At 35.5% G+C, this 27,721-nt stretch overlaps 1 protein-coding gene and 1 non-coding gene across 2 annotated transcripts in view; one reads left to right on the forward strand and one right to left on the reverse strand.

The window, feature by feature from the left end:
* The window catches only part of LRP1B (LDL receptor related protein 1B), a 1,815,754-nt gene that overhangs the window by 1,761,539 nt on the left and 26,494 nt on the right, over window positions 1-27,721 (reverse strand). The window lies entirely within an intron of this gene.
* Window positions 26,749-26,855, forward strand: LOC121482220. The gene has a single exon (XR_005985570.1). It is a non-coding gene; the product is annotated as a small nucleolar RNA U13 (small nucleolar RNA).

The following is a 27,721-nucleotide window of genomic DNA, read 5'->3' on the forward strand; positions in this document are numbered from 1 at the left end:
GTTTTAAGTGCAGTAGTCAGGAGTAGGTAGTGAGACAAAGGCAGAATTTAATATGTCTCATTAATAGAGCAAATACTTAAGTAACCTGTAAGAGACGCCAAAAAAATAGAATAAATAGAAAATATGATGGAACAAAGAAGGGTATATAGCTTATGGATAGGGATGAAAAGATTTATTCAGGATCATGTGATCTCTGGACTGACATTTATTCATGTCCCATCTAGGTCAGCCACCCATTGGTGATACCCCAATGTGTCCCAAACAAATATAAGGTACCTGAAATCTATGATCTACTCACCCTCTTTCAGAGGAACAGCAGCAAGTGCTTGAGGGCATAACTACAGTTCCATGATAATTTCAGGATAGGGAGATTTACTAGTTTACCAAATCAGGATTTCTTCTAGGAACTATCTGAAAAGTTAAGATACTTTCATCTTGGAACTTGAGGAAATAGTTAAAATCCTGTGTTCCTGTGAATCCACGTTCTCTCTCTCCCATTATGTCTCCCTTCACGTTAATCAAGAAGCTTACTAAAACTGGGGATTTACCTTAGGGAAGTTCAGGGCAAAGTAGAAAACAGCTTGTCTTTTCAATCACAATCAAAACTCATGAGAATCAACTGGTAAGCCCATAGGGGCTTGACTAAGAAAATTGTCTGAATCAAATTTCAGGCTGAATGTAGCCTCTAGGTACAGCTCTGTAGGCTTCAATTAAGGGTTTAATTCTCTATTTGCTGCTGTAAATCATAGCTGGCCACAGAAAGGCATTCTTAACCACAACCCCCTCCCATATAATCACCCTGAAGCAATAACATTTCACAGCTTGGACATAAAGCACTGACAGGTTTTTGCAATAAAATGTGACCTTTACTGTTAAAAAATGTTTTACGACATCTGACAAACCGTTTTCTTAATAGGAAGATATATATTCACTTGATGAATTATAATAGCATAAACAATTTAATTTTGTGGAAGATATGAACCACAATATGTTCCAAATGAGAGAAATTTACTTTTATACCTATCTACATTTAAAAATAATAATAGGTCATGTTTATTTGTTTGTTTGTTTTTTTAGGAAAAGAACTATTCACAACAACAGCATCCTCAAAAGGAACACTAGACTTATCTATTTAGAAAGAATATCTGTATGCCTGTAGAAACATCCATGAATTCGCAATATTTGAATCTTAATATTACTTGCTAAGGGTGCTTTGAGGAAAAAGCAACATAAGAGAAAATGCCTTTAAGTAGAATCTACTTTCACACTGTTGCTTTAATTCATCCATCTCATGCTTTATGGGGCATTCAAGTGTGCATTAAAATCAGAGAAGAACACAAAGTTCCAAATCAAAGGAAGATGACACAGAGTCCTGGAAAACTGTACAGAAGTAGTTTTTAAACAGCTTTTTCTTCTTTAAAGTAGAACAAGAGAACATTCAGTAGTAAGGATTTTTTTGTTGGACTTCATCACAGGAATGCTGATCAAAGAGGGTTGGAAATCCCCAAAGAGGAATCTTTAGAGGGTCTCCGTAATATTTTTCTCTTAATATTTATAATGATACTCTCTAAATGCATTCTAAAGCAAAAATAAAAACCATCAGTCTGTGAAAAAGACATACAACATTTATGGGTATTAGGAACTTCCCTAAAAGCATGTAGCTTTTGAGCATGTTCATATAACATGAGTGTCATGCTATAAACAGGAAAAAAAAAACCCACAGTATGGTGTGGTACAGAGTAAAATTTCAGAAGGTTTTCAAACTGCTTACCCATCAAATATCTCACTCACATCTAAACACTTAAAAAAATCTAAGATAATAGATAGCATCATTTATGTTTCCATTCCAGAAACACCTGAGGTAAGTACAAGAGAAAAAAGTTCATCATGCAACTTCTTCCTGTTTGCCTAGAACATGGGAATCTGCCCAAAGTGCCTAGAGCATCTTGAAATTGATTTGGAAGTGACTTAGAGGCAACTCGGACATATTCTTGTAAAGAGTTAGAATTCAAGTATTTTCTGAAAATAGCAGAGAAGCCAAACAAATCATGACTATTCTTAGAAGGGACCATGTCTTATTTAACTTCATTTAACCAAAACCCAGCGCCATTTGAGGCAGAACATGTTTTCAGCAAATGTATACAAAATATATTGATTTTTAAAAATTCTTCTCCACTTTCAAATATGTATTTCCCCTGCATATCCGGAGGAAGAAGTTAGGGTTATGAACATAAAGATGATTATTAAGATTAGAGCCTTTACTCATAGTGTAGGATAACCATCAACATTTCTGTAATTTTCTGTAGGGATTTATGATATGAGGTAATGGTAGTTACCACTTACAAGTTCAAAGTTTTTTTGAAGTGCTAAGAGACAGTCAATGAGAAAGCCTTCTCTGCAGGGGAGAGTGTTTGGGAGTATAGTTTCCTTGGTTCCCTGCAGGATTTCACAAATCTTTCTCTGCAAGGAATTTGTCTTCAGCAATCTCTAGTCTATTACATCTGCCCAGAGGGCCTCAGAAATGTTCCATTGCAGGTGGTAGGTCATAGATTCAAGAACAACTGAATTAGTTTAATGATGAAACTAAAATATGTTTGCCCAAAAGCCCCTGTTCAGAATCATATTACTTGAATATTTAAATAACATAATTACCCACTGCTTTGAGTAATACTTTGAACGGAAAATCACCCCAAAGACACGCACAGTGTTCAGTGTGGCCTTTCCCTCCTCTGCCAGTGTGCCCACCTGCACGACTAAGGCTAAGCATTCTTTATTTTCACAACATGTAATCAAAACATACCCTGCACTTTGCTTCCCATCTATCACTATGCTCATCTGCCACACGATATACATGTATCAGATTCATTACAGATTTAGCCTGGGGCTCCAGGCCCTCGGCAAGCTGATTGAAGCCTATACTTTCTCTACCTCCTTCATTTAGGAAAACTGCACGACAATCAAAATGTCTCAGCGATCATTTCATAGGTAGATATTTCTTTGCCTTTGCTAATGCTGTCCTTCGGGCCCAAGACATCTTCCCTCCCTACTTCTTAACGCTCAGCTATTTTTTTTCAAAATTCATTGCATGTCAAATATATTCAATTAATTATTTCCTAACAGTTGGAAATCATAATATTTTTTTTTCTTTTCATTGATCAATGGTACAACACATTGTTGCTATCACCTGCACTAGGTTTGAGGTCAGAAAACTAGGACTTGAGACTCAGGTTTCACACTTAATAATTGTATAATCCTACTGTATTATATTAACTTCTCTCTTCCCTCAGTTTCTGCCCCTGTAAAGTGAACACAGCATTATCTGTAGGATCCGACTATCACTTTAAGTGAGAAACATTTGTCGAAATACCTAGTAGAATTGTCTCTTATTGTTGTTAGCCCTTTTTAAAATCTTCCTTATTTTCTCAGAAATCTAGAAGCTTCTCTAGGAATCTACTCCTTTGTAGCTTCAGCATCAAGCATCAGGAATAATTATCATTAATATATGATAGTATCATAAATAATTCAGGTTTAAGGGTAGATTTTTCATGATATATATAGCATGTATAATAAATAGCATAGAGTATTACTATATAGTAGCATATATATATATATATATATGTAGTTGTAATCTAGATGCTATAGTATAATAGGTACTACAGTAAATATTATATGTTTTGAAACCCATAAAGAGATTCACTCCTAAATAAGCTGCAATAATTTTCAATACTTGTGTCTAATTCTAATTTAACTCATGTATTCCACCAAACATGTCATTATTTGAACACAATTTAAATTCAAATGCTATCACATTTAAATTAACATGAAGATCATTTATGTTTGCAAAATAGAAATTGTCAGCAGATGCTGTATTATATAGCCATGAACAGAGAGCAAATCATGAGACTTCAGCTATACCACTCAAGGTATTTGGGAGATACAGTTTTTTACATGAACTATGGGGGAGCAACATTTAATTTTTCCACAAGTACATACATCGAATATTATCTGTTGCATGTTTTAGCTATTTTCCTAATTTGAGCTTTTTTTTGAATATCATTATGGTATGGAAATATCCATTTAGATACAAATATGCATCAGATATGTAATATCCTGGTAAGGCAAAATCTTTTTTACTTATTCTGGGATTTCAAATTTCAATTAACACGCTCTCAGATTTGAGAACAGCCAAGCATTCAAAATGTGATTTTTTCATAAATCCAATTTTTTCATTTTTCTTAATACATGTTATAAGCAGATTCCCTGTTTTTATTTGCATTTCTTCATCACAGAGCTCTGAATTAACATGTATTCAATAAGCATATGAAAAAATCAGTTATCGCCTCTACACGGGATACTAAAAATTAAGAAGTAATAGGGCATTATAATATTAGTTTCAATTGAATTGATTTTTACTACTTTTTAACTTTGGTTTACTTGCATATAATGAAAAGATTTAGGGTGATTCCCTACATTTTGGACAGAGCCCTATCAGGCTTAATTTATTTCATCATGGGTGTCCCCACTACCCACTAAAAAGCCAGAAATGAAGAACATTAACAAATAAAATTTACAATTAGATTTGCACTTGTCAATAAAGGCTTGATTTGGGTAAACTGACTGCTACATGTGTTCCAGATTACAGTTATCGTTTAACTACAGTATTAAATCTGTCCTTTCATTTTTGGAAATAAAAGGTGCTATTAAATGAATAGCTTCTTCTGAGTGTGTTCAAGTGTGTTTGGGAACACATAAGTTCACTGTAAATGATCCAACAAAAAAGAAATATGGTTGAGCCTAAGGGTCATGGTTTTCTATGTTTCTATGGAAACCTGGTGGAAATTGTGGGGGGGTGGTTATGGATTTTTATTCACATTTCAGTTGTCTTTAATATTGCTTTGTTGCCCATCAAACATTAAGAAACAGAAATAACAAAAGGGTTGAGCTTATACATAATATGGTTTGAAATTAAATTAAGGTTGTTGAAATGATCCAGCCCAACTTCGTAAAAGCAATCACCTATTCCTAATGCTTCAAGTACAGTGCTTACTCTGCAACTGCAACTTTCTTCCAGCTTTGCATGATCAGAGTCATGGGAAACATGCCCTGATAACGTATTTTTCAGAATTCTGTATTTCTGGTGGAGAACTGACTCCTCTTCCCTTGTTCCTTTTGTTTTTGTTTAAAGTTTTTTTTTTTTTTTATTTATTCATGAGAGACACAGGGAGAGAGAGAGAGAGAGAGGCAGAGACACAGGCAGAGGGAGAAGTGGGTTCCATGCAGGGAGCCCGATGTGGGACTCGATCCCAGGATTCTAGGATCAAGCCCTGGGCCGAAGGCAGGCACTAAACTGCTGAGCCACCCAGGGATCCCCCTCTTGTTCCTTTTGAATGGGACTTCACTCACCTGAAATTCCTAGACACTACAATGACTATCTATAGATAAAACAATGATGCCTTTCTTACTCAAATCTAATGTGTTCCGTCTTTAAAATGCCGGAGTTTTTGAGGCAGATGTTATTGCCTTTCTCTGCTTAAAATTGTGATTTAGTTCTCAAATCACTAATTCCATTTAGGATTTCAGGAAAGTAAAAATGAAAGAAAAGATTTCTGGGAGGGCAGTGAGAAAACATGACTTTTCCTTTGAGATACCTTAATAAATGTATACACTTTCTTTCAATTTTCTGTTACAGTACTGTCTACATTTATAAAGTTTAGAATTAAAGTGAAATAATAAATATGAAAGGTGAAGGAAAAAATGCATTTTAATAAAAATACAATTATCTACAAAGCCTTATTTAAAAAAAAGTTCATGCTCATTGGGACCTGAGAAATGAGGGTATCAAAATAATCAGGAAACCTCAAGATGAGGTAAAAAACATTTTGTGAATACTTAATGGAACAAACCAAAAATTCCCGTATTAGGCTATAAATGAAGGAGATTATTATTCAGTCTAATATAAATCTTCATTATGGGCCCATGTTGTACCAGAAGGGTTGTAAGTGTCTAGAAATAAAAACATAATCACAACATAATTTATGCTTTCGAAGATCATGTAGTCTAGCGGTAGACACCATCATGTAAACAAATCAAGCTATTATAGTTAGTTAATAGGGAACTGAAAAGAAGTAGAAAAAGAAGTATGGATGAAACACAAGGAGAGAACAATAAACTTTACCCTGGGAGGCAGAATTGGGAAAACTTAGATATTAGTTCAATTTAAACTTGTGGTTACCAATGACAGGATATTATCTATTTTTATTTTGTTTGACAAATTTTTATAAATGGTATTTTTAGAACTCAACCCATTGAATCCTTGTTACAACTCTCTGAGTTGGTAGTAGTATCTTTTTACTGAAGTGGTAGTATTATCCCCCATTACAGAGGAGAAAAACTGACACCCAGAAAAGTTAAGCGTGTTAAGTTGCCCAAGATGGCGAAGCTAGTCAGTATTAGAACTAAGATTTAGACTCAGGCCGATGCAGCTTCAGAGTCCTTGTTGTTTACTACCACGTGAAGTTGCTTTGTTCAAAAAAGCCATCAAGTGCACAGCTGTTTATATAAACATTTTTGCCTCCTGAAGCAATCTTGTAGATGCTTAAAATACATTTTGAAAGTATAAAGTCTGATGGTTAGGGTCGTTTTTATTGTTGTTGCTTTTGTTTTTTTTGCATGGTCTGTGGGCAATAATCTCTAAGAAAATAGTGGGGAAAAAAAGAAAACATGAGGATATCAGTACTAAAATTCATTTAGTACATCAAGAATGTCTGAAATTACCACCTGTGTGCCAGTATGTGATACATTTTCTCACATATATACTAAACTCCATTCTACTAAATACAGGAGAGATGAATCAAACTTTTAAAAAAATGCTTTGACTTTGTTCTCACATATAAGTTAACTTTAAGAAAAGCCCACCAAATATTATAAGTACCATCATTGAGGAGAGAATTCTTATCCTCAAGAAGCAATAGGCATTCAGTGGTATGAATTCAGTGAATGCAAATTCAGAGGAGCCGAGTCAATCCTAAGAGAAGAGACAGCAGCCACCTGCTGGGATTCCTTGCTGGAGAAATCAGGACTGGCCACTGCCCACCAGTGTCGCAGGTGTCCTGCCAGAACAGCCCTATCATTAGTGGTCTAGACAGCTGCTCTGGAGGGCGGATGAAACTGAGTATATGCCCTGCGACACAAGACAAGGTAAGTCACTTCTTTCTCAAAAGCTCAAAAGCTTTCCCTTTTGTTAAATGAAATGTTCAAATCACGGAAAATGAAAGATGTGAATAATCAAAATCTCATGGTTTTGTTACACATGCCCAACATAGACATCTATACCTATACATGTAAATATCCACACATATCATCTATATATATTAGGAAGGACATGTATATATATTATTTATACACATGTTTGAATACATACACTTCATTCTGTGTGTGTGTATATACATGTGTGTATATATAGATGGAGAGAGACAGAGAGAGAGAGAATAGAAAAGGCTGTGGGATTGGTAAAGGGACAACAAGTGATAGAGATGAGAAGGGGTAATGATGAAGAAATTCAGGATACAGAGGTTCATAAAGCCATGCAGCATGACAGTAAGCCTAGACTCAAAGAAGGAGATGTCTAGCAAGAAATTTCTGAGAACACAAATGGCCAGGGGGGCTGTGTGTCTCAATAAATAAATTAAATAGAATCTTCTGTCCTTGCCTCACTACTTCCAACTCCATGGCAGTCATGGTATTAGCCCTGTTGGTTTTTCTTATCCTTCCTCACACCTAGCTTCCCTGATCTCTCCTCACTTTATTTCCCAGTGAACATCTCTGCTGCTCAGTTACTGGTCCTTAAATGTCCAGTCTCTTAAAGTACTGCTAAAATCAGAAATCAGAAAGAAGCACCTTCTTTTGCAGGACTGCAGTACATTTTATTATATTTAAGGGATATCCCATAATGCTTCTGAAAGGGCTCTTTGAGTTTATCATGTAAGCGTGTGTAAACAGATAATATTTAAATATGTATTTTATGCTTGATAGAATATAATTTCTCTCTTGAGAAATTTAGATACAGACACAGTATATATTTACTTCACTTTAAACTGTAAATTAATTTCCTGATAGACTTAGGAACTTGAATAATCTGTCCTATAAATATATGCAGTATGAAAAGATGTTTTAAAACAGGTATCATTTAAATTCTAATCAGTTCATTATGAAATTTTCCTAGACTGTACATTAAGCAGGGCAAAAAATCTTTATCAAATGTCATGACTAGTCTGGGATAAGCACCTTTCTAATTTAAAATCTGTTCTCCAAACAGGGGTGAGAAAATTAAATGAATCTCTGTTGAGTTTTGTGTTATAAAGATATTCTGAAAAAGATTTGGATGAAGATATGTCTTGCAGAACCTCCGTGCTCTATTTGGCACCATTATTCTTGTGTCAACATTTTTTATGTTCTTGTTTTCTTGATTCACACTGTACCGTTTTCCCTCTCTCCTCTCTTGTCATTATCTCCCCTTCTTCCTCCCCCTCGTCTCTCTCATCTTCCCCCACCTGAATGTTCAATTTTGATGCTCTCTAGCTTTCCATTTTCTTGTTAGCTCTCCACTTGTGTTCACACTCTTCAAGGTGATCCCATACCCACTCAGGATTTTACTCTAAGTTGATGAACCTCAATTCACTTGCTCCAACTTTCCAACGTAGACAGCTCTCGCACAAACTCGCTGTCACGTATCTAACTGGTGCTAGACATTTCTGCATTCCTGGTTTATGTGTCGAACTGATCCCAAGCACTTCTGATTTTACTCTATATAATATTTCTTCAACCTGAGCACTCCCCCCCCCCTCCACCAACCATTTTTACCAATAACCTTCCCAACTTTATCATTTTATCTTTGCATTGGTCTCAGTTACTTACCTAAGGCTCTTGCCTGCAATTTGGCCCCTTTCAGATCCATTTGCCACATAATTGGCAAAATGCTCCAACGAAACTGCATATCTGACCTTTTTAGGCCCTGCTTAAAATCTGTCAATGATTCCCAGTGGTTTACAGAATAAAGTCCAAGCTCTTTACTCTGACATAAAATGAGGCCCTCTAAGTTTTCGACTTCGATTTTTTGTCCTCTCTGTATTAAAATTTATACCTCAGGAGTATTTCCATCAGTGATGTTCACAATATTTACAGGGCTTCTCACATCCAGCCCTATGCTCATAAACTCCCTCTCTACATCCTTTCCATCTTTTCACCTAGTTTTCCTTAAATAACTGCACTTAGTTCAAAGATTGATTTTTTTCGGGATGCCTTTCTAGCTCCCCACATGGACAGATTATATGTGGCTCCTTACTTCTCTCATAGTAGCATGACACCAGTAAGACTGTACTATTTTTATACCTTTCCATATCCATCTACTCCACTGGACTTTGAACTCACTTGAGGTAGGAGATGTATCTATTCATTCAATAGATAATTTATTGAGTATCTATAAAGAGCCAGGAACTCAGTTAAGCAGCAATGGAAAATGTTAACAGAGTATTTTTCTGTTCCATGCATACAATTATTATATACAAACATAAAGCCCATATTAAATAAAAACCACTTTGTCGTATGCTACATATTTACATATTATATTTTCTAGGACACCTTATTATTTTATGAGACGTAGTAGAAATGTCCATCCTTATGTGTTTGTGATAGCTCACTCACATGCACTGTGGCTGTAGGTGGGCCTATTGCAACATCCAAATTAATTTGACTTTTATCACTGATTTAATGCATACATTCAATACCTCAAATCATATTTGAGTATAGTCTGACTATGTAAATATAATACTATGTATATGTTAAGGGTAAATTGTGATTGGACAGTTATCCAGGACAGGCCTGAAGCCACTGGTCTACATTACCCTCCTCTGGACCTTTGGTCATGTATGTCTAGAGGCCACTGGTTGATCAAGTCTATCCTGCCAGTCCATATTCAGTAGCTATGTTAATTTACCCTTTAACCTTTTACAGGTGATCTGAACACTAAGGAAATAAAAAGTTGCATCAAAACAAGATCCTTGACGGGATAAGCCCTGGGTGTTATGCTATATGTTGGCAAATTGAACTCCAGTAAAAAAAATATATCAAAAAACAAAACAAAACAAAAAAGCCAAGATCCTTGGGATGCCTGGGTAGCTCAGCAGTTGAGTGTCTGCCTTCAGCTCAGGGCGTGATCCCAGATCCAGGGATTGAGTCCCATATTGGGCTCCTTTGGGGAGCCTGCTTCTCCCTCTGCCTATGTCTCTGCCTCTCTCTCTCTCTGTCTCTCATGAATAAATAAAGTCTTAAAAAAAAACCAACAAGATCCTTTATGTACCTAATAAAGTACTTAATGTATTCAGAAGTATCTCAGCATGAGCCAGAATGTGTCATTTTCCAAGGGTGAAAATGTAATGCTATTATTCAAACTCTTCCCATAACATATTTCAAAAGAGATGTTAGTCCTTAGAAATAGATGCACTTAGGGTCCTAGGAAATGGATCTGCCAGTGGCACTTTCCCCTTGTTTGTGGTGTTATAAAGAAAATAACAAAAGGAGAACATTTTTAGAAAAAACAATGTGTCTTCGGATAGCGTTGCCAGACTTGGTAAATAAGAATACATGACTCTCAGCTAAATTTGAACTTCAGATAAACAACAAATACTCATCTGAAATTCAAATTTTACTGGGTATCCTGTATTTTATGTCAACCCTATATTCTAGGTAGTGTAGACAAGATTGAGTATGATCTCATATTTATGTAATAAAGTTAAACTTTTTTAAGATTTAAAGATTTATTTATTTAATTATCTTGGGGGGAAGAGGGGCAGAGGGAGAGGGAGAGAGAATCTCCAGTAGACTCCCTGCTGAGCACAGAGCCTGATGCAGGGCTCCACGCCAGGACCCTGATATCATGTCCTGAGCTGAAACCAAGAGTCAAACACTTAATGACTGAGGTACCCAGGAGTCCCATATTTATATAACAAAGTTTAAAATCTCACTGTCATCAAGAAAGCAATTTCCTTTCACTCCCCTCTACATGCTTTTTTTTTTTTGCCTTTGTGAAATATTTTTCCCATCCCTTCTCTTCCTCTTTTGCCCAATCTGATGAATGACTCTTCTGTGATCTTGAGAGCTCAAGACCAGTTCTCTTGTTGAGTAATAATTACTCCCTGGTTTCAATAAGGATAGTCAAGAATGAGAGTAATATGGAGCCCTGCAGCTTTCTATTTTAGGTTTCTACTGTCCAGAATGTTTATTCCCTGGTGGGTATAGGAGTTTATGATAACTGGCACAGTATCTCAGATAGCATCTTCTTATGGACTTGTACTGGGGAAAAAGAAATGGCAGGTTAGGTGGGAGTAGGCAATTTAAATAATCTTCCTTTTATTGCTGTTTTTAGTAAACTACCCTTTATTTCATCAGAGCTCAAATTCTGTAGGCTTGATATGTCTTACTTGGCAGTAACTTTAAGAGAATGTTGGAGTGCCTGGGTGGCTTGGCGGGTTAAGTATCCAACTCATGATTTCAGCTTAGGTGGAAATTTCAAGACCCACCTCATGCTCCATACCCATACTCAGCAGGCAGTCTGCTCAAGATTCTCCCTTTCTTGTGCCCCTCTCCCTGCTCACTTGCTCACGCTCTCTCTTAAATAAATAAATAAATAAATAAATAAATAAATAAATAAATAAATAAATAAATAAATCTATCTTTAAAAAAAGATAGAGAATGTAAATACAATATTTAGGATTATATACGTGAATTACAACAAAAGGGCATGCTATTTCAATACAGATCTCCAAAGAGGAATTATAAGAAAAAAAATTCAGAGGGTAATCTTTTCCCCCTCTGAGTCTCTGCCACTTATTAGCATGTAAACATATTCCAGCAATCATTTTCATTTCATTAGTAAAATATCACACCTTTTCAGCAAAGTAAGAATAATACCATGTAATTCTTTTCTGCCTAACAAAGACAAGGAACCACAGAGGAAGATAAAGTGTCTACCAAGCTAGATCTTTTGTAAATACCACTGTACTGAATATAGCAGCTTTTCTTAAGCCTAAGAACAGATAATTCTGTTTCAGGCAAGAGATAAGCTCAATTAGCACACAGATAGCAAGCTGTACTTTATAGGAACACTATCTCTTCCTGCCTGAAATGACCTTTTACAAACTAGTTTCAAAATTAAGTACTCAGATATTAATTTATTTTTTTCTCATTCTTTCTGAAGAATATATGTGTATAAAATATGTTCATATACATAAAAATCAAATTGTGCAGAACATGCAAATTAGTAAATAATTTTTCATATATCAAAAGTAATTCACTAAAGGATTTTCTATAGTTTTCATTGTAGTTTTGACACAATGCCTTAACATTTTAATTTCAGGCTATATATTGTTTTAAATTTAATCTTAATATTTTAATTTAAGACTATACTTCCATTGAAAAATAACTATTCCACAAAACAAAATTCACCTATGCCCATTTTCAAATTTTGCATCAAGGATATCAATTAGTACTGCTTGATATTTGAAAGTTAAAGATAGGACACCTACATTAGCTATGATTTGCAAACAAACAAACCAAAAACATAATTAAGCTAAATATCTGTTTCAGTAACCAGTCCTAAATAAATCTTCCCAACTGTATTTAGTCTACATAAACTGTGAAAACTCTACTCGTTCAGGTGTAGTAAAGTATAATTCAGTACCACCCTCTGATGCCTAGATTTGTTTTTATTTATTTATTTTTTTAAAGGTTTTATTTTTATTTATTCATGACAGACACAGAGAAAGAAAGAGAGAGAGAGAAAGGCAGAGACACAGGCAGAGGGAGAAGCAGGTTCCACGCAGGGAGCCTGACGTGGGACTCTATTCCTGGTCTCCAGGATCACACCCCGGACTGAAGGCAGCGCCAAACCGCTGGGCCACTGGGGCTGCCCTGATGACTAGATTTAGATAACACTTCAGTCATTAGTTCTTTTAAAGATCTTTCAATCAGGACTACCTCTAACCACATAAAAAAAAAATTAGTCGCAGATGATCAAACAGTCTGTCAATATTTTATTAGAATTTTTAAAACATCAATGTTTAGTAGAATAGTCCTAAAAGCATATTTGTTTAATGATTATTTGACTTATACAGATATATGTATTATTATAGTCAAGAAATGCTGAGTTCCAGACACTTTCAGGCACTGGGAACACATTAAGTGAACACAACAGACCAAATACCCAAGCATGGGGCTTACATTCTTTTAAAGGGGGAAAATTGTGACAAGAATATAAAAGCATTAGTCATGCAATCAATGTTAATTTTTTGCTCTTTCTGCAATTATTTATTGGAGGATTTATAATATCCTTTGATAGATGCCATGGAACACATGGGAAATTATAAAATATGGCTTTCCCTATAGGTGTTTGTATATTCATGTAGGAGACAGGTATAACCATAAAATATAAGGAATAGTGCAATGCATAGATTCCAAATGTCTTGCAACTGAAAATGAAACAAAAAATTAAAAATAGGTAAAAAGACTGAGAAAAGTTTTGTGAAAATATTTGATGCTTTCATGAATTCTGAAGAGTTGGTATGTGAAGAAAGGACATTCTATGCTTCAATGCTTCAGGAACAGAATGAACATAAACAGGTCAGGCCATATATTTTAAATACTTTGGAGAGAAGGAGGGAACCACATGACAGGAACATATGACTCATAGACAAATAGGGTCTAAAAGGGGAAAGAATAGTGAGTTCAAGGGAGATTATAATGCCCTTCAAGTGTAATAGAAGTTTGTCATTCTATAGGCAGCAGGGAACCAGTAACTACCTTGGAGGAGTATGACATATCAATCTGATTGAGAAAATATAAATTTAAGTTTCACTGGCATAATAAAAGAAGCAAATTTTAAGCCTGTTCAAGTACTTTTATAATGTTATAACAGCCATAAGGCAGTTATCAAATGAATTACCAGAACTATACATTAAAGTTCATATTCACCTAATAAAGCAATCCTCCCTTACCCACAGAGGGCATGTTCCAAGACCGCCAGTGGATGCCTGAAATTGCAGAGTACTGAACCCTATGCATAATGTGCTTTTTCCTATGCCTACATACCTATGGTAAAGTTTGGTTTATAAATTAGGCACAGTAAGAGATTGACAACAACAATAATAAAACAGAACAATTATAACAATATACTGAAATAGAAGTTATGTGAATGTGGTCTCTCCCAAAAGATCTTACTGAACTTCACTTACCCTTCTTCTTGCAATGACATGAGATGATAAAATGCCTGTGTGAGGAGATGAAGTGAATGAATGATGTAAACACTGCCACATAGTATAGGCTACTACTGACCTTCTGACCATGTCAGGAGTGTCGTCTGCTTCCAGACCATGGTTGACTGCAGGTAACTGAAACTCCTGAAAGCTAAACCATGGATAAAGGGGGACTATCACACTTCTATTTCCAGGAAAGAGGATTTTGTTGTAGGATCTGGTTTCTGGTGTGGTGGTTTTTTGTTGTTTTTTGTTGTTGTTGTTTTTGCTTTTTTTGGTTTTGTTTGTTTTCTCTCATATCTTTTAAAGCCAGGCATACTTTTAGTCTCACATATCGCACTACTAGCTTCATCATATATCCAAAAGTTTTATCTGTGACTTACTGTCACAAAAAAAAAAAAAACCCACAAAGTCCTAGATGTATTTTTCCATCTATATGGATAAGGAGAAAATATGTAAATATAAAAAACTACTTTTTTTTGTATTATATTAAAAGTATGGGTGCCTGGGTCCCTCAGTGGGTTAAGCATTAGACTATTGATTTTGGCTCAGCTAGGATCTCAGTGTTGTGAGATCCAGCCGTGCATCAGGCTCCATGCTGAGCAGGGAGCCTGCTTAAGATTCTCTATTTCCTTCTCCCTCTGCCCCTCCCCTACTCATGCATGCTCACATTCTCCCTCTCTCTCTAAAAGAATAAATAAATAGTAGTAAAACATAGCTTCATTAATCACTTATTCAAAAAATTGATCTTTGTCAGAAACTAGGCAAAAGCTGAAAATCACAGTTATAAGGTTTTTAAAAAATTTTTAAAGATTTTATTTATTTTTTCATGAAAGACAAAGAGAGAGAGAGAAAGAGAGAGAGACAGAGAGGCAGAGACATAGGCAGAGGGAGAAGCAGGCTCCATGCAGTGAGCCCGACGTAGTTGTCGATCCCGGGACCCTAGCATCACACCCTGGTCGAAGGCAGATGCTAAACCACTGAGCCACCCAGCAATCCTCTAGTTATAAATGTTTTAAATGAAAATTTTATTTACTCATTACAACTATACACATAGTTCTAAGCCTTGGTTTGTAACTTGTAAATACTAATGATAATAGCTCAATTTCTAGTTATGAGGATCAGATAACTTTTACTCTTTACCTGTGTTATCTCCAATCCTCCAAGCAGCCTTATCATTGAGCTGTGATCACCACCATTTTACAGTTGACAAAACAGGCTCAGATTTGTGTCCAAGAACAAAGCTTTTTCTTCTCAAACCTTATCCTCCCTCCTCTCCATCATGCTGACCCTTCAAATGTCAATCATACACATATTCTGGGCACAGAGATGAAAATAATTACATATAGGAAAGATAAGGAGAATCTGATGTTTTAAAAAATATTCAGGGGATCCCTGGGTGGTGCAGCAGTTTGGCGCCTGCCTTTGGCCCAGGGCACGATCCTGGAGACCCGGGATCGAGTCCCATGTCAGGCTCCCGGTGTATGGAGCCTGCTTCTCCTCTGCCTGTGTCTCTGCCACTCTCTCTCTCTCTGTGTGACTATCATAAATAAATAAAAAAAAAATTAAAAATATTCAGGATTTCATTTAATAGGAAAGGTATTCACCATTGCAAACAAAAATACTCCAAATAATCTCCCAATTATTTCCACAATTTGAACCAAGTGTGTGAATTATTTATATGAGTCATATGGAACTGTAAAACCAGAATATGCAAGTTGACTTAATGAAAAATGAACTAGCAATACAAAGTACTATCCACTTGGTATTCTTGTTCCTAACTCATTCTTACCCTCTAGGGGAATTTCATCCTATAAAAATTTCACCTTTCAAGACTTTAAGTGGATATATGGTTTCTAGGCTATTACTGAAGTTCATTTACGTGAAAAATGCACTAATATTAGAAGCTAGAAAAAACCCAGATACGCTACATGTTAACTAATATGAAAAATACATTATTTAATACTAAAATAATAATTTTAGTTTTACTCCAACAAGTTCCCCTTTAAAGAAGAGATATAATTACAATAACTTCATAGATAAGGCCAAAAATTCTATATGGATTTCCTTGAAAATTTCTCTCATTGGTTATGTTTTATTTTTTGATTAACCACTAAGTAGGTAAAATCTTCCTTCATTGCCTGGATTATCTTCTGTAATTACCTGCTCTTTAAGCAAAGAACTAAATAAGAAGACTGTTCGTTTTTAAAATGAAGTATAAATGTCATTTCATATTTATCTAACACTTCTATTTTCAGAGGCAAGCTTATTTTTTAGACTTTGGCAAAAGTATTTACATGTTAGACTAAAGTGTTTAAAGAACACTGTGAAATTGGAAAGCACACTGTCACCATCTTGTAAAGTGAGAGACACTATTGGTGATCCATTTGGATCCTGTTTTCTATGTGTCTCATATAATAAAGAATAAGGTTGGTTTTATTTGTTTTGAATATTAGAAGGTAACTAAGAGCTGAAAATTATTTTTAAAAGCATAGATAAGTTCTCTGAAAATAATGTTCTGAAGAAAAATACAGCCAAGCTTTCCTTCAAAACCTCTGAGGTGTTATGAGAAAAAAAAAAAAAAAAAAAAGACCATTTGGACCCGAGTCTAAAGATCTGAATTCAAGACTCTATTCCACAATTTAAGAGGACATGGGTTTCTATCTCTATATGAAAGACACTGGCCATTAGCCAATTCACTGTCCCTGCCCCATGCCACCAATGTCCACCTTGGATACCTTTTCTTTCAGATTAGAACTCTTGTCTTTTTTTAGGAAGAAAATGCAGTCAGCCCAACGGGATGCATTGCAATTGGTCTAAGCGAGTTATGACTAATACATACCCCTTTTCAAAAAACTCTTTCCCCAGCCTCTTTTACAGCTAGGAATGAGCATGAGACGTAATTTTGATCAATGAAATATTAGAAGACTTTTGAAGAGATTCTAGAAAAATTTGCCTTCAGTAATAAACGTCAGGGCCCCTCTGAAAAAATCCTTTCTGCCATCCTTTCCTCCAGCAGATGAATAGTAGGGCGATTTAAGCCAATACTGAGGATGGAAGGGAAGCTGAATAAAGACAATATGGGTCATCATTGAGCCCCAGTACCATCTCTAGACTGATTTCCTCCAGGTGTCTTGTTTAATGTGTAATCAAATGTCCTTTGCATATGGCATTGTGAATAAGAGTTTCTGTTTTGTGCAGCTGATCCTTGGCTCTCTTATCTTTTGAGAAGTGCCCAATATATTGGTTATTACTTAATAAATTCCTAGTAATTGTTTAAAAATAAATACTTGCTGACTGGTAACGAAGCCTGAATATTGAAAAAAATGCTAGTCTCTATATATCCAGAATTTCTTTTTTTTTTTTTTGACATTTTAGTATTCTCATATAAATGATTGCTTACCCTGATATTTCACCACAGATACTTATGTACTTTTCTCAGTGTTGTCCTTAAGGTTAATTACTTTGTGAGAAGATATCTTTTATTTTTTTTATTATTTTTTTTATGACAGTCACACACACAGAGAGAGAGAGAGAGAGAGGGGCAGAGACACAGGCAGAGGGAGAAACAGGCTCCATGCACTGGGAGCCCAATGTGGGATTCGATCCTGGGTCTCCAGGATCGCGCCCTGGGCCAAAGGCAGGCGCCAAACCACTGCGCCACCCAGGGATCCCCTTTGTGAGAAGATATCTTATAAAAAATTATTTTTAGAAAATAACAGATAGGATGCACACAAGTACAAGAAGTCCAATGACCTTTAGGCACGGAAGCATAAACAACCATGAAGTAGATTTAAAAAATGCAATCTGACTCCTTTGAGAATTGATATAAATTTATAAACTCTTATATGTTTTCTGCATAGGATTTTTATAAATTCTATAGCTTTAAAAGGTTTAAATATAACAAGTCAGTGAAAAAATACTATATATGCATAGTTATATACATATATGAGATGGTAAATATAATTGTTTCCCAGCAAATATTTAAAAACAAGTATTAACAGTAATTTTTAAAAGATTATTTATTTGAGAGAGAGAAAGAGAGAGAGAGACCTGGATGGGGGCAGAGGGAAAGAGAGAACCTCAAGCAGACTCCCTGCTCAGCATGGAGCCCTACATAGGGGCTCCCAGGACCTGAGCTGAAATCAAGTCAGTCACCTCTTAACTGACTGAGCCACCCAGGTGCCCCAATAGCATTTTTCTTGTGAATTCCTGGACATTTCCTGTCAAAACTGTCATAATAGGTTTTCTACATTTATTTTGAAATGTATATAAGAAAATACAGGGATCCCTGGGTGGTGCAGCGGTTTAGCACCTGCCTTTGGCCCGGGGCGCGATCCTGGAGACCCGGGATTGAATCCCACGTCGGGCCCCCTGCATGGAGTCTGCTTCTCCCTCTGCCTGTGTCTCTGCCTCTCTCTCTCTCTCTCTCTCTCTCTGACTACCATGAATAAATAAACAAAATCTTTAAAAAAAAAAAAAGAAAATACAGTTATAAACTATCTATACTCCAATAATACTAAAAACACATAAAAGAACAGAGGCAGTTTACATGGACCATGCATGCTTTCCCATCTACGAATCTATATTCCACTTTTCTTACCATCTCTAAATACGCTGTCTTACACATTCATATTTCATCACGCATAGCTCAAATTTCTTCCTCATCCAAATAAGAACTTCTCTGAATGTCCCTTCATTTTGTTATTGTGTCTCCATTTCTTCTGCAGTAATTAAAACTCATTATCGGTAATTATAATACAAATACTATCTTTCCTAGTAGACCATGAGTTTCATGAAAACAAGAGCAGTTTTTCTTTCTTTCCCCAATCCCTAGTCAGCTATTTATTAAATTCCCTATAGCAGAATCACTTTTATTGACCTCAAAATGTATGAAATAATACCTTATGTAGGGCATTACATAAATCATCCTTCATCTCACTTCAGTATAGCAAACTGAGTGCAATGAATGGATAGTTAGAGTAGATCATTCCCTTCTTAAGAAGCTTTTGAAAAAGTCAAGAGAATAAATATAACAGGTAAAACAAAATATAGCATTGAAAATTTTCCCCTCTTCCACTGTCCATAACACATTGAATGTGTGAACCATAGAACTAGAAAAGCCAGAAAAGCAATGTAGATAGTGGACATAGAAAGGAGCTAATGAGGTGAGCAAAGCTGATATCCAGGACGGTGTGTGCTTTGTGATGCATGCTCACAGGGGTGTGTGGAAAACCAAACCTATACTTTGTCCAGATGAAAGAACATGTTTGGAGAGCTCAGTACAAGAAATGAGCCATGAGCAAGTGCCATGCAAGTGATTCATTTCTACAGTGGGAGCAGAAAGAAAGTGACTCTCAAGAAGATATGATGCAGGTAAGGCAACTCTCTTAGAATGTTTTAAGATACAGGCAATGATTTAAACTCCTTTCCCATAAATTTTGGCTGTTGGGCTGGTATTTCCTTGATTAGGACTTCATATTAGAAGTTGGCTTTAGTATTCAGGCTACCTTTATTTGGGGCCCACAAAGATAAACTAAAGTTTAAGGTGGTCACAGGACATGCAAGACTGACATTCTGAAGGACCACTTGAACCTATGCTGTTGTAAAATTCTTAAACATTAAGTTGTATTTGAACTGTTAGCAAAAAGAATCATCAGTCCAGTAGCATAGAAAGTAGATTCAAAATATCTCATTCAACATGCTTGTTTTAGGCTATAATATTACTTAAAATTATTAGTCTTAAATAAAGTGATAAAAAATACAGTAAAATTTAAAGTGAGTAAATTGCCTTCCCATACTAAGATTTGGTGGTTATATAAGTGAATATCTATTCACTTAAAAACAAGAGAAAATAACTCAGGAAAGAATTTAATAAAGATTTCATTGGATGTCATGTTTCTTGTACCATATATACACCTAAGTGCTGCTACAGTTCAGGGAAGATTTGTAGCATTTATGTGAATTAACCCAATTAGCCACATTTTAGGCAGTATGGTTAGGTAAGCAATGCGTTAATTTCAAACTGTAAAATATTGGCTAAAATGGAAAAAGAGTCTTCTGTTCTGAGAGAACAACAACAACAAAAATGGATACAATACGTATATATAAAAAGCCTTTTTTAAAATCAGCAGATGGACCCCTATATTTTAAAACCTACTCACAATGGGATGTGTATGTTTTTAGCAAGACGTGAAGCAATGCACAAGAGTATAAGTTACCAAATATATATGCTATAGCATTCTCTTTAGCACCTCACAGTTAAAAAAAAAAATCCCTTAATAAGAACCTGTGATGTGCTATTACTGTAAGGTAAATTGATTTCAAGGGAGTAAGTAGTTCAATAGACTCCATAGTTTATAGTTCCCTAATATTCATTAAGTACTTAAAATATCTAGTATGGTTTATACAAACAACCACTTAGCTACAGCATGTGTTTGTGTGTATCCTTTAATTAAAATTTTTGTTTCATGATATTTAAGAACAAAGGAACAACTAAGGTGACCATACAAATGAGTCAGATGTAACCAATGACTTCAACATTCTGAAGGTTTTCATAGGGATATTACAGGTCTTACTTAATTACAATCTCCAAGCATTAAACTATACCCCGATGGCCTTTACTCAGTGTCCAAATTAACCCCTTCTAAGATTAGAAAATAACTCCTTCAATGTGTATTTTTCTTCGAATTGGAAAGCAGATTAGCTAATGCTGACATTTAGTATTTAATATATGTAATGCTACATCTTTAACTTTGTATATTTGATCATTTTTACAAGCAGATTAGAAAATAGATGATCATTGCTAAATTGTTGCATGGAACCTCTCTAGGTTAGAATACAACCCCAAGAATCAAGAAGACATTACCATGTCAAGATCACTTGAGATTCAATATGAAATTAATTTGTAGTTCTATTCAATGCCTGGAAAATAGTCCTATATGTCAGGAATTATGAAAACCACGGTGACATCAACTGAAATTCATTGTAGATGCCAGATCTTAGCCTATTTGACAGTACTTTCTGTGCTAGACTTATTTTTTTTAAGATTTTATTTATTTGAGAGAGAGTATGAAAGCAATAGGGAAAGCATGGGGGGCACAGAAGGAGAGGGAGAAGCAAACCTCCTGCTGAGCAGGAGGCCTAATGTAACATGGGGCCATCCTAAGACCCTGAGATCATGACCAAAGCCTAAAGCAGATGCTTCACCTACTGAGCCACCCAGGTGCCCCTAGACTTACTTCTTATAAATCCAAACAAATAGCACCTGTATTATACTCACATTCTTTTTTGGGAAAGGTGACTGAACGTTATAGACTTGTTTTCCTTAGTTCTAGCCACACTGTCCTGTACGAGAGGAGACGGACGTTATCAATTATATTTCATGCAAAAGATATGAAGGCAGAAATTTACCAGTTTGATGGTTTAGTAATGGACTAATCAAAGAACACACCTTGCTCTGTATCACACTAGGAGTAGATACCAGAGAATGTTTACCCAGGAAACAATCCCACTAAGTAGTTTAAAGTAAGGTACGTGGAAAGTATAATATTCTGAGAACTCATCTGACAAGCAAGGCAAGCCAATCATTTCCATGATTCACATGACCCCCAAATAATGTGTACTCTACAAAGGCCCTTTTGTACCAGTTCTCATCTTCCAATGTGATATCAACTATGCCTGTAACCATTTACCTTATGGTATAATCCATTTGTTCCAATAAATGAACCATAAGCCTCATACTGTGATGGGGGAAAACATCCCTGACCATAGAATTCAGTCTCTGATTCCTGGCTATGAAACTAAATGTTTGTATTAATTCATTTACTATTAAAATGCATCAGGTCTATGTTGCTATTCCACAGAGCCCTTACGAAGTCACATAAGACAGCAGATGTAAATTCTTTTTTTTAAAGTCTGGTGGAGGGACACCTGGGTGGCTCAGCGGTTGAGCATTTGCCTTTGGCCCAGGGTTGATCCTGGAGACCTGTGATGGAGTCCCACATCGGGCTCCCTGAATGAGGCCTGCTTCTCCCTCTGCCTGTGTCTCTGCCTCTCTCTGTGTCTCTCATGAATGAATTAAAACAAATCTGGTGGAGTGATTATGCAATTATTGATCATTATAATTTTTATGTGCATGTTTAGGCAGACCATTAACTATCTTAGTCTGCAGTCTGCTATGATTACCACTACAAAAAATCTGTTTTACCAAGAATCCTGCTGTATCTATTTTGCCTGGTACAAAGCTGGAACTTCTCATGCTAGCAGTTCTTCTACCAGAATATAACATTTTGAAAGAAGGGATGATCTCTTATTCATAGTGTCAACAGGACCTATTTTATAAGAAAACCTTCAAACATATCTGTTCCAAAAAAACAGTCAGTGCAAGCTTCATTTTAAACGTCTTCATTCTCTTTAAAATGATGGGGCTCCATGATGTTTCAGTCAAATGCTTTTGACCCATTTCAAACATGAGCAAGACATTTGAGTTGATTAGTATTTATAAAGAAAGCATCGTGTTTTATTATTCAAGGTACCACATATGCAAAAAGGAAAGCAACGGTTTAATTTCATACAATATTTGGATTTGGGGATTAGCAATTAACATTTTATTCTTTTTAAGATTTTATTTATTTATTCATGAGAGACACAGAGAGGCAGAGACACACGCAAAGGGAGAAGCAGGTTCCTCGAGGCAACCCCATGTGGGACTTGATCCCTGGACTCCGAGACAACGCCCTGAGCTGAAGGCAGGTTCTCAATCACTGAGCCACCCAGGCGTCCCAGCAATTAACATTTTAAAGTTAAATGACTGATTTGAAAAATTATTTGGAAAATCATATCTGTTACTTTTCAATTTTAAAGTTACCGAATGTAGAGCTAAATAGATCTCTACATTTCAAAACTCAAGGAAGCCAGTATGTATTTTGAAGGACATCAAAATGATTTAATGTCAGCATACACAGAGCTAGCTATTGAAAAAATATGCCACAAAAAGAAAGTACATTTTTAAACCATATAATTACCATTAAATTAAGAAGTTAGTTGTTTGAAGTTGGCTCTGTAAATCTTTATGAAGATTCTATATTACCATTTTGAAGCACTCAAATATGGCATTCAGGATAAAGACGACATCATGTACAAATGTAAATAATGTAACAACAACAGATTGAGTTTTTGTACTTCTTGTTCTCTTTACAATCTTGTCATGAGAATAAATCACATGGTGTCATTTTTTCTTCTTACAAGTCCCTGACAATGAAGCATCTAAGTCTAATAATTTTCCTCTTCTAAATTCTCTACCTTTTAATGTTCTGGAAGAACAAGGATAAGCCGTAAAAAAATCTTAAGTTTCTTGCATGGTCCTCTAACCACATTAGCAAATCAAGAATACATAGATATTCCCCTCCTGCTCATATTCCTCAATGCCACTACATTAACTCTAACCTGACAAAGATAAAGAAAAAAAGGAAATTTGCTTGGGGTCAGATCTAGAAAATGCGCTTTACATAAATATTTTCAGTTGTTTCAAGGACATCATCAAGAGTGCCACATCCAATCTAGACCTCACTGAATCTTAAATCTCCTTTGCTGCTTTGTAATAGACAATTGCATTTGTAAACATTTAGGAAAGTGTTTACGATAGTTCAAAGTACACTGATGAATTTTAAAGATTATTTGAATTCCCAAAAGTATTCCATAGTGTTAGGAATTACTTAGAAGTAGATATCACAGGAAACTGGCCCATTTGAGAATTCTTAAAATGGTTCCTTAATTTCTTTTCAGCTTAGAGAACATATTTTACTCTTACCATAAAAACACTCAAATGTATATTCATTTTCAGTTTTTAAGACCTCATTGTAAGATTAGAGAACAAACAAAATCTGAACTCTATAGTTTAAAATTCTAAATTGTCTTCAACAGGGACAATGTTAGTAAAATAAATAAAATTGTTCTTTATGTTATTATCACTCATAGAAGTAGAGCTATAGTAAATAGATGAATAACTTATTGAGAGAAATTATAGGGTCAACCTTAAAGTTAAGTCAACCTTAATTTACTTGGGGCCTCATATTATTCTGCACAATCTAAATGAACTAAGTCATGGCTAAATGAGAAGATAAAGTAGAAATGTACTCTAAACAGTATTACTGATAATTTTCAAAAGACATGTAATTCCAAAAGTTGGAATTCACCTTTGTTAATTCAAGTAGATCATCCTTAATTAGAACTCACTTTTCTCCTCTAAACATAGAGTTGACTCTTGCCATGATAGACAATTCTTTAATAAACGAACAGGCAACTGGCTTTCAGGCAATAACTTAGTGCACTTCTGCTTGGAAACATTATTCATACAGAATAAAAATGAGAATAACACAAGTTGAATCCAGGACATCATGGATAGTCACTGTGATCTTCTGTTATATGACACAATCCATAATGGTGGGGAACTCATTAATCAATAGTGATGCATCGCAAAACCAGATCCAACATGGTTTCTTGATCTTATTGAGATATTCTAATTCATATTTTCCTTTGATGGCCACCATCCCAGTGGCCAGCTTTAACTTCGAAGAGTAATTGGCAACACTAGTTTAGAATGATGCCGTAGGCAGTACGATTCCATAAAGCAGTCAAACTATTTTATTCCAAAGCCTATATTTAACATTATAGGCACATATATGATTATAATATTAAAATGATTTAGAGGATAAAATATTTTCTGCTCAAATCTCAAACAGAAATTTAATAGTTAATTGATAGTTTAAAGACAGGCAATCTATCATTTCTATATTTCCTTAGCAAACTTATTCGTTTCGTGTGTATAAAACATTTCCCAGGCTATTTTCAGTATTAATAATCCCAAATCAAACTGACATTCATTGGGATTTTCTGACACTGGACTTCTATTGGTAAACTGCATTTGCCAGATCAAATTCTTCTCTTAGCCTTAGATCTCAAATGGCACCATTGTGCTAATAAGCACCTTTCCTCAATTTTCAAAATAATTAGTTCCCCAAGTGGCTTATTTCAGATAAAAGAATAATACACTATCCCCACAGAATTTGTTCTGTTTCTAAATGATTTAAAATTCTAAATTTGCCATAGCATTTAAGTTCCAATAGTAAAAATGCGTCAATGATTGCAAAGTTTCTATGGCAACAACCTCATTATAACACCACTCCCGGGATAGTAACCTGGATTCTAAGTGTTAGAGAGATGTCAATTATCATGGAGCCTGGTGAACTAGAGAACTAATTCAGTCTATATAAAAAAAGTTGTTGACTTTAATTCCATAAACAATGCAAATGTGTACAATGTTACCATAGCGATTACAACCGAGATTTTCTACATCGTAAACACTATGCCTCCTTGATGAGACCACTGTATTTTTTAGTCTAAATTTAAGGACAGTTGGTTTTATATTACTCATCTAAAATTGGATCTACCTATGAAAACCTTGAAGCAAGTTTCGGCTCTGTTGTTTAGAAATCATGACTTTGCCTTAAGATATCAGGCAATCTAGGCATCACACAGAAGTGCTTACAGAACACAGATGCTCTGTGAAGCTACCACTGTTTCAGTTAAAAATATATTAGCATTGACACTGATCTGGCAACAAACATTTCAGTCCATGGAGAAAGACAACACCGACATCCAGAGTCCATTTCCAAAGTGAATACCAGCTTTTTAAAAACTAACATCTGCTGAGCTCCAGTGCTCCAGCTGCCACAGAAAGCAGATTTTCCAAAGTAAATTTGCCCCATTCATTTCTTCCAGGAAGTGGGCATTCAGTGATTGAAATCTATTAATGCTTATTTGTGATTCATTTAAATCTATGATTTAGAAACTTTAATTGACAGAAATAATGAATAACTACAATACATTTTAGAGACTGCATCGCATTTTAGAACAAGTAAAGATAATTGTGAGTGAAAAATGAAAGAAAACCGCATACCTCAGTAAATGAGCCATTAACCTGTCACCTTTGAAACCAGGAAAGGAATCTTGATAATAACCAAGCTTCTTTAATGATTCTACAACATGATTATAAAATTAAACTGATAGTTTGAGATTGATTTTGGTTCTTTATAACCTATTTCCAGTGTAGCCTTCCTCTTATAAGGACTCACTGTCCCACCACCCACTTATTTCCCCTTTACTTTTGCTTTGAGGGCAATGGGACTCAAGCTGAAAGGAGAGAGAAAGGGAGGGAAGGAGGTAATAATTTCCAGGGGACATCTGGGTAGTTCAGTGGTTAAGCGTCTGACCTTTGGCTCAGGTCATGATCTCAGGGTCCCCTCATTGAGCCTGCGTTGAGCCCCCAATAATGCTTCCTGCTCAAAGAAGTATCTGCTTCTCTCCCTCCCTCTGCCCCTCCCCCTACTCAAGCTCTCTCTCAAAGAAATAAAATCTTTTAGAAATGTAAAAAGTAATTCCCAAGATCCTTCTGGGTTCATAAGCATGATGATTGGGTGTTTGCACCATTGTGTGACATGTGCCTCCCTCAAAACTTGTTATGACCTCATCACATAACCAACCAATCTGATGTGAACTTGGAAAAGAAAAGTAACTTCCACAGGCAAATGTATTCTTAAGTTATTCTTATCGTAATTAAACTACCCCCAAATTATTTATGGGGGGGTGGGAATTGGCTTGTGATCTTGGGAAAGGAAGTGGGCATAGGTGAGTTTATGAGCTGCAGAATTTGTATTTAAAGGAATAAAGAATCAACGTAGTCTGATCCACTCTCAAACAGTGGCGACTGCTCTGGTGATATGGACCACAAACAGGCTAGACCTCCTCATCAGTGTACATTGGCAGCTGGACCTTCACACATGTCACTTCATATTCATTCACTAAGGAACATAACTCATTCCTTTGGGTGAAGTCTAGGTAACATCCAAGTTACATAGGTGAGCTGCATGATTTAGATTGAAATTGGCCACATTCATATTTATAAAATTGAAATACAAGACATGTTAGTGTGGCTATCTCTCTGCATATGTTATACACATTTTGATATACAGCATATGTTAGACGTAGTCTGCATATCTTATACATATTCAAATATAAAATCTGTATATACATATATATGTGTGTATATATATACATATATATATACACACATATATATATATATCAGTGTATGTGTCTGATAAAATAGAATTGTGGATGATTAATCCAGTCCTAAAATATCCACACGAAGCTATCCTTTAAGGTAGACATAGATAACATATCTAATGTTTTATTGGTGATATTAAGAAAACTATTGTTAAATATTTCTCTTAGAGTTACCTTTATTTTTTTTAAGATTTTATTTATTTATTCATGAGAGACAGAGAGAGAAGCAGAAGGAGAAGCAGGCTCCACGCAGGGAGCCCGATGTGGGACTTGATCCCGGGACTCCAGGATCA

The sequence above is a fragment of the Vulpes lagopus genome, chromosome 24 (genome assembly GCF_018345385.1).
Source record: "Vulpes lagopus strain Blue_001 chromosome 24, ASM1834538v1, whole genome shotgun sequence".
NCBI lineage: Eukaryota > Metazoa > Chordata > Mammalia > Carnivora > Canidae > Vulpes > Vulpes lagopus.